Source organism: Callospermophilus lateralis, chromosome 17, assembly GCF_048772815.1.
Source record: "Callospermophilus lateralis isolate mCalLat2 chromosome 17, mCalLat2.hap1, whole genome shotgun sequence".
NCBI classification, from domain to species: domain Eukaryota; kingdom Metazoa; phylum Chordata; class Mammalia; order Rodentia; family Sciuridae; genus Callospermophilus; species Callospermophilus lateralis.
In genome coordinates, this window is record NC_135321.1 from 23346790 (window position 1) to 23355009 (window position 8220).

The following is an 8220-nucleotide window of genomic DNA, read 5'->3' on the forward strand; positions in this document are numbered from 1 at the left end:
TATTTCTTTTTTGGAGTTTATACGAATCTGAATGGCCTACTTCATATCACAGTTTTTCTCCTGACTTGCCCCCATGCTTCCCTGTAACAGGGGTCCATTTCATACTTTGAGTCTGAGTCTTGCTGCTTGACCACTGACGGCTTATTTAAAAACTGATATATGACGTGACTGAGTCACACTCCCTGGCTGGGTGCTGGCGCTCAGTCACAGAAATGTGGCAGAGCTTTCACCACCCTTCTTGGGTTTGAGGGTCAGTGTCTCGTGCGTGGGTGTGTCTTGCTGCAACCCCATGTAATATAACCCCTTGCCCTGTTTAGGATAGGATCTTCCATGGAAGTGCCTTGTGTGTGTCCCCTTCTCTTACTGTGCTCTTGGGTGTGGCCTACCCAGGTGTCAGTCAACCTGCTGACAGTGGACATCATGAATATAGACTCAGCCCCCTGAAACCTGACCCCTTGCCTCATTTAAATGACTTCTCCTCAATAAAAGGGGTCAGTGCATGCTCTGGCTCTCTCTTCCTGGGGACACTTAAGGTCAGAGGAGCCATCACAGTGACCCCAAAGAAAAACGTATTTGTGTCTCTTGTGTGGTTATTTTGCACAGCCCAGTCAGCGCAGTTTTTCTGGAGTGACCCCTGAGCCTTCTAGTCACAAGAGCAGGAACCCAGCATTTGTCTTCTTTTTCTTCTTTCCCCTCTTCTCTAACTGCTAGGGAATAAGTTTGATATTCTTCCTGTAGTAGGTCGAGTTATCATGTCCTTCAACTCATGGACCACAAAAATGAAGGAGTCAGACCTGGGAACTGCTGCCAACAAGTCGAGCAGTGGCTCCCCCAAGGCCACCATCTGGACATTTATCATATCTACTGATAATTACACTCAGAGCCTAGTCCCTGAATTTCCCGTCAAAAAGCCTTTTGTTTCCCCTCATGAGCAGGACAAACATCTCTGGGACCTTAGTCTGTTGCTCTTCTCATTTGTTAGCAAATCAATAAAATTTCTTTTCCCTTTTTCTTAGAAACTTAGAAACTTTGTTCTTGCTTTTTGCCTCAGCACTAGGAACAATGACCAAACTTTTGGTATCATCTCTTTCTTTTTTCTTTTCTTTTATTCCTTCTTTATTCACTTATTAATAGTTACATTTTCTGACATCTACCTATCAATATGCTCATTTCCTTTTTTATCTCTTCTCTTTCACATACATAATTCAGCGACAACAGGGCATTTTTGCTGGCAGAACTGGGCCTAATAACCATTTTCATTAACCCTCATATTCAGTCATTCAACAAATATTTACTGAGTGTCTTTATGTGCCAGGCACTATTCTAGATATTGAGGCTTCAACAATAATAATAAGTTCTTCGCTTATGGAACTTATATTCTATTCTAATAGGAAATTAGAGAGGTGGTGTTTGCTAAAAAACACTGACTCTTCACTTGGGCCTACTGAAGCAGGACAAATGCTTTATACCTGTGTCTTCATTTTATATCTGTCACCTTTATAACCTTAAACCTTAGGTCATATTCCTGTTCAATTTTGCAGGTAAACATTTTAGTCATTTAAGGAGTATTCATCCAAAGTTGGTAATATACCATCTTCAATGTTGAAAATTCCAAGGTAAGAGTAAGATGCTTTCAAGATTTTTAGGGACATTCAACTTTCAACTTTTACAATGTCATGTTCCAGAACCCTGGAATGGCACCTGGAAGTTTTCAGTCATTACTCCACACCTTCCAGGAACAGTGGAATCTTGCAGATCTACCCCTAAGCAGGAGCACTTGTATCATAGGAACTGAATTGCCCCTGTTTCAGGATCAGGTATGATAGGTAAATATCCTGTGAAGCAATTGGAGATTGCCTCTTCAAGCAATAAGGACTTCTCTGGTGCCACCTTGCATATCCAGAACTGAGATAATGATCAACCAGACGAAAGATTGAGTAAGGCTGCTTAATTATGCATACCTCTTACCCTCCAGCTTCAATTTTTCCTCTATGTAAAAATCTAAAGCTCATGTCAATATCTCTAAAGACAGGGCTGAAATGCTTGATCTTACCTTCCCAATATGGCCATATTGATTAGAGTTCCTTTCCTGCTTTTCAATGTTACTTTTTCCATTAGGTTTTTGGGGCAAGTGGCTGAATTTAATTTGTTGGGAACCCCAACCCAGAGTTGACCCTCTTGCCTAGGACTCTGGAAGCACTAATGGAAGAAAACAGGAAATAAGCATTAAGTAGTATAAAGCAGGAAATGACTGACATGCTGTTTTATTTTATGTGTTGGCCAGAAAAGGCCCATCTTGGCAGCTGACTTTTAAAAAGAGATGTGAATGAACCAGCCATGGAAAAACATCTCAGGCAGAGGAAAGAGGAAAGAGCCAATACCAGGGTCCTGAGGCTAAAGCCTGCTTAGTGCATTTGAGGCATACTATTTGTGCTAGAGTAGAGTGATGCTTCCATCATCTGGAGCCATCATGAAGGCTGGCTTTTCCCTGGTTCTAGGAAGCTGTTGGAGGGCTTTCAGCAAAGGAACCACATGACATTATGAAACAGGTTACTGTGTTGCGAAAAACACCAGGGAAAGAAGTAATGGTAATAACTGAGTGTATGACTCTGTATTCATGTCCTACTAGGTCATGGCTGGCCAGTGAATGCTACAGAATATCACACAAGTGACAGGATGTAAGTTCCAAGTCTATGTCATAAAAGATGCAGCAGCTTCTGCCTTAGTCTTGTGGATTATTCCTTTTGAGGGAAGTCAGCCAACCACTTATGCTGGTAAGCTTAGGATGCTCAAGAAGCCCTCCAGAGAGGATTACTAGGAGACACTGTGGCCACCCACTAGAAGTCTTACAGCCACATGCATGAGTGATATTGGAAGAAGATCCTTTGGGTCCAGCACCAGGCAGGCATTCCTAGCTGACATCCTGACTGCAATTTCATGAGAAATTCTGAATTAAAACCCTTCATTCAAGCTGCTCCTGATTTCTCACCCATAGAAACTGGGAGAGAGAACACACATTTGTTGTGGTTCTAAACCACTAAGTTTTGGGGTGTTTTGTTAGGCAGAAATAGATAATTAATACAGGGAGTTATCTGGGGCATTATGAGAGGAGTCAGGCTCTGGCTATATTTTGAAGTTAAATCCATGTAAATTTGCTGATGAATGTACATGTTGAATGTACATGAATGTAGGAGTTGAAAGAAAGTCAAATATGACCACATAGTTTTGGTCTGAGTAAGTAACAAATAAATCATCCTTGTAGGAAAGAGTTTACATGTCTTTCAAGCTGTGAATCTAGAGGTATTCTCAGATAAACTGTTATGGGCCAGGATATTTGGGCAATGACCAAACAGACTCCATTTTGCCCTGAGACTCCATGTCATGTAAGAAATGCTTTTCCCATGGAAAGCCCGGCCTCTGTACCCATTAACAGTTGCTTAGCATAGTGTGTTTGGCAACACAAAATGGTAATTCTTATACAATGTAAAAGTATTCTCTCTTTGGTTCCCATTTTTTCTTAGACAATGTACTCTGTCAGAGATTGATTGTCTAGATGTTAGTAACCATTCTTTAACTTGTATATGACTAGGGACATTTTGGCCCACTCCCTTTTCTGCATATGATTTTAGATCTTATGACGTTTGTTTTTGGTTTTGAATCATAGCAACAACCACTTATGCTTTAATATGGTTTTGGACCCTAATAGGTATACTCAAACTCTGGGAGGGAGTCGAAGGATATAGACTTGCAACCTACCCTTTGGCTGGCTGATGGATCCAGAACGCCAACTGGTGAGTAGTTTCTGTCTCCTGCTTTAAGATCATCTCAGTGATTTATTGCAATCTCGCCTTAACAAAATGAATTCAAAGAAATTAGGAAGTCACTGGGTAATTCTGATCAGAATTCTATGCGGGATTCTACCCCTACTCTGCAAAGCATTTCTTATTTGTCAAAGTGTGCTTTGTGACACACCAGTTTTTGTGAAAAACAGATTAGGAAAGAATACAGACCACATCCCTTTCCTGGAAAGGCATGAGAAACACTGAAATATTAGAAGACTCTGGGGAAGGCCTCAAAGAACGTGCATCATCCTTGACAAAAATGGAGGACAGCCAGGTGCATGGCTCATGCCTGTAATCACAACAGCTCAGGAGGGTGAGATAGGAGGATCACAATTTCAAAGCCAGCCTCACCAACAGCGAGGTGCTAAGCAACTCAGAGAGTCTCTGTCTCTAAATAAAATACAAAATAGGGGTAGGGATGTGACTTCGTGGTTGAGTGCCTCTGCATTCAATCCCTGGTATCAAAAGAAAACAAAACAAAAACCAGAGGACAGTAAAGAACCATGTCCCTGAAATGTCCCCTTTCCCGCAAGAATATAGCCAAGTCAAAGGAATGATGGGAAAGGGTCCAGACTGGACTGTTCAGATAAGTATTATCTCGAAGGTCACTAAATCTATCTCATAAACACTGAAAACTAGAGCAAGTTAGTTATCTGTAGAAAGCTGGTTTCCTGAATGTACACCAAATTCCCTGGTGCTGGTCATACATTGGAACAAAGCAAGCTAATGATGTCACTTCTTCCGTAGCCTAAACTAGAAAACCCTTCTCTCTGTGTCAACTGGATATGATTGCTCATTAAACCGTCCACCCTTGAACTTTCTGGCAAAGCACCAAATGGGAACAGTGGTGTTACTTGTTAAGTCCCTTGCCATCAGACCTTCCTGTAAGCAGTTTTGGAAACTCTTGTGTCTTACATGCCACTGCTGGGTATTTTCTTTGGTGTCTCAGCAACCTATCCCACTGCCCCGACAGAACCCAGGTATCTTTGTTTAATCCCTGCTACCCACACTTACTTGATTATATCTGTTAGGAGGCAACACCATTTTGGAAACGCTCAGCTTTCTCTTGCATGTTCACATGATTTATTTCATCATTCCCATAGGGAATTCAGAGTTTTCAGCAGGATATTCCTTTCTAAATAAAGCAATACTTCATTTGTACTATTGGCCAATGTTGTATATAAAACTGACCAATGTCGTATATAAAAATTTTGGACAAATTTATTCTTTTAGACTAAGTTGTAAACATTATATTGGGGCAATTCCATAGCATAAAATTTACCAAGTGATTTTTTAAGTGATTTTTGGTAAATTTAGAGAGCTTTGTAATCATTTCCACAATCCAGTTTTAGAATACTTTCATTACCCAGATATCAGAAATACACAATTTTAAAGTTTTAAGTTGTGTACCGTTCTGAGTGGCTTGATGAAAGGTCACATCATCCCACACTTTCCTGACTGGGACATGAATCGTCCCATTGGCTAGTATATCCATACTATATATGCTACCTACCTATTAGTCACTGAGTAGCTATCTTGGTGTTTACACTGTCATGGTATCACAGTGCATGTGTTCAAGTAATTTTATTTTATGTTGTAATGACCCCAAAATGTAGCAGTAGTGATATTGACAACTTGAATATGTCAGAGAATTATAAAATCTACTATTCCCAAAGAAACTATATTATAATGGAATTAATAAGCACCAAATAGATAACTTCTTCTCAAAAGGAGGCCCTAAAAGCTGGTGAAATAAAGGCTACTTTGGGCTTTTAGAACACAAGCCATTACTTCTGACCTTTTGTTTCTGACCTATCATTCTCATGACTACTAGGTAAACTTTCTGGGATGTACATTAGACTTGGTTAACCATCCATAGCTTGTCAAAGAACAGACCCCTGACTTATCAATCTTCTTGCTAAGAATGCAGTAAAATGCCATCTCAGTCCAAAGGTCAGAATTTCCCTACTTGAGTTGAACCCACCAATGTAATTCCCTCACTAATCTACTCACTATATTGATCTATGATTTCCTTTGTTCTCTTGTTCTCTACCTTTAAAGATCATTACACTTTTTTTTCTTTGGAAGATTTTTTGGGGGCAACTTGTAACTGTGTTTCTGGGTCTTGGTCATTCATATTTGGCTCAAAATAAACTATTATCTTATTTCCATTAAAGTAGAGTCATTACATCAGCCAAAGTGCTTTTTTTTTTTTTTTTTTTGTGGTGCTGATTGAACCCAGGGCCTTGTGCATGTGAGGCAAGCACTCTACCAACTGAGCTGTATCCTCAGCATCCGAAGTGTTTCTTTTAAGTAAGAAAAAGTGAAAGTTGGGGCTGGGAATGTGGCTCAAGTGGTAGCGCGCTTGCCTGGCATGCGTGCAGCCTGGGTTCGATTCTCAGCACCACATACAAACAAAGATGTTGTGTCCGCCGAGAACTAAAAAAAATAAATAAATATTAAAAAATTCTCTCTCTCTCTCTCCTCTCTCACTCTCTCTTAAAAAAAAAAAGAAAAAGTGAAAGTACAATAAAATACTTATAAAGACCATATTCACATAACTCTTCTTACAGAATATTGTTATAGTCATTCTATTTTTATTATGAGTTAATTATTTATTTTGTGCCTAATTTGTAAGTTAAAGAACATAATATATATATAGGGTTCAGTAATATTTGTGATTTCAGGCATACTCTGGGTGTCTAAGAATATATCCCCTGTGGATAATAGGAACTTCAGGATAGGGCTTACCAAGTACTAGCCACAATGCTACTGTACATGTGTTTACTCATTTAATCCTTGTGACACTTTTTGAGGTGAGGACTATTATTATCAAACCCATTTTATAGCTGAGGAAACTGAGGCAGAGTGAAACAAAGGAAGAACCTGAAAAAAAAATCTTCTAGAGTAAGCTCACTTCACTTGCTTTTAGTTGGTCACTTTTGTTCAGCTCAAACTGGCTGGAACCACTGAACTTTTACTCAGGCCTACACACATGTCCAATGATCTTTTGATGTTAGAAGGCCCCAAACCCGCCCCCTCAGAGCATGCTACCCTGCCATTTTCTAAACGTGCTTCCTATGAAGAGCCATGAGGTTTGAATATGCAGGTATCAGTCACTGATTCCTTCGGTTTTCCTTACTTCCAATTTCCTTTCCCCCATACCTTAGACCAACCTTCTTTTTTATCCTCTAAACCCATCCTTGAGGAGGTAGATTTGAGCCTTTCTCTGTGATCTTCTTGTGAGATGGCAAAAGTAGACCTGGTTGTAAAAGGAAATTACAAAACCTTATCTTGAGAGAGAACTGCCTGGGAGAAGTTCACTTCGCCTCCTGCTAGGAGCCTTTCTTTGGGAAACCTCATTAAACAAGAATCCTTACTCTAACCTTTTGGAATGTAAATAACTTTCTCTAAGATCCTCTGAGGTCGTTTTTTTGAAATGTAAACCCCTCTATGCAGGGTTTTCAGGCACCAAAGGCTAGAAATTTAACAGATCTTCTTCACTTAGATGAGAAGAAATTCTTTTAAACTCCCAGTGACAGGGCAGGTCTACAATGAATCCATACAGCCTATAAATGTAAGAAACTGTGGATCGGGGCTCAGACTTCAGAGCAGAGAGACTCCTCTGAGCTCACCTCATAATAAATCTAAGTTCTTCCACTCTCCAAGTGTTGCTTGGTGCTTCCCAACTGGTCTGCTTCCCACTACCTTTTGGTTCCGTGACTGGAAAGTGACAACCATGCTGGCCCTTTGATCTACCAATATGGCAGGCCTCCTACGCTGAAGTGTGTAGTGAAACAGCACCACTAGATAGTTCTGGGATCTCCTTTACCTGGGGGTGTGGGATGGGGGGAGGGGGGAGGGGACAAGGGCCTCCACAGTAGCAACCATGGCTCAGACTCCCTGGAGAGTCAGACCAACTCCTCCCCAGTCATCAGGATGAAGGTAAGGTCCTGGGACCCAAGACCTTAGTCAGGCCTGTCTGTAGAACAGAAGGAGAGCTTGATCACCTCCCACAGCTACCCACAAGGGGACCATCAGTATTAGGGATTCCCCTAAAGGGATCATCATCCCCCTAAAGGGGGGAGGCAATGTTTTAAACTCTTAAGTGCATGATTAAGGGAATGATTGTGAAACTATTTGTAGCTCCGTGGCATTGTGCTACGGAGTTTAAGTGAGTCCTAACCTACAGTTCCATGGTGACTTCATACAGCATGACAATGATTCATGTCCTGTAATAGGACCTCTGCTAGCCCCAGGAATTATACAGGTATGTCTTCAGCCAAGGCGCTCCTAAACTCCCTTCAGGGATATGGCCAGGCAGATGCTCTGAGTGGCCCTCTCATGTCTGTGTTGTGACATAGACACTGAATATAAC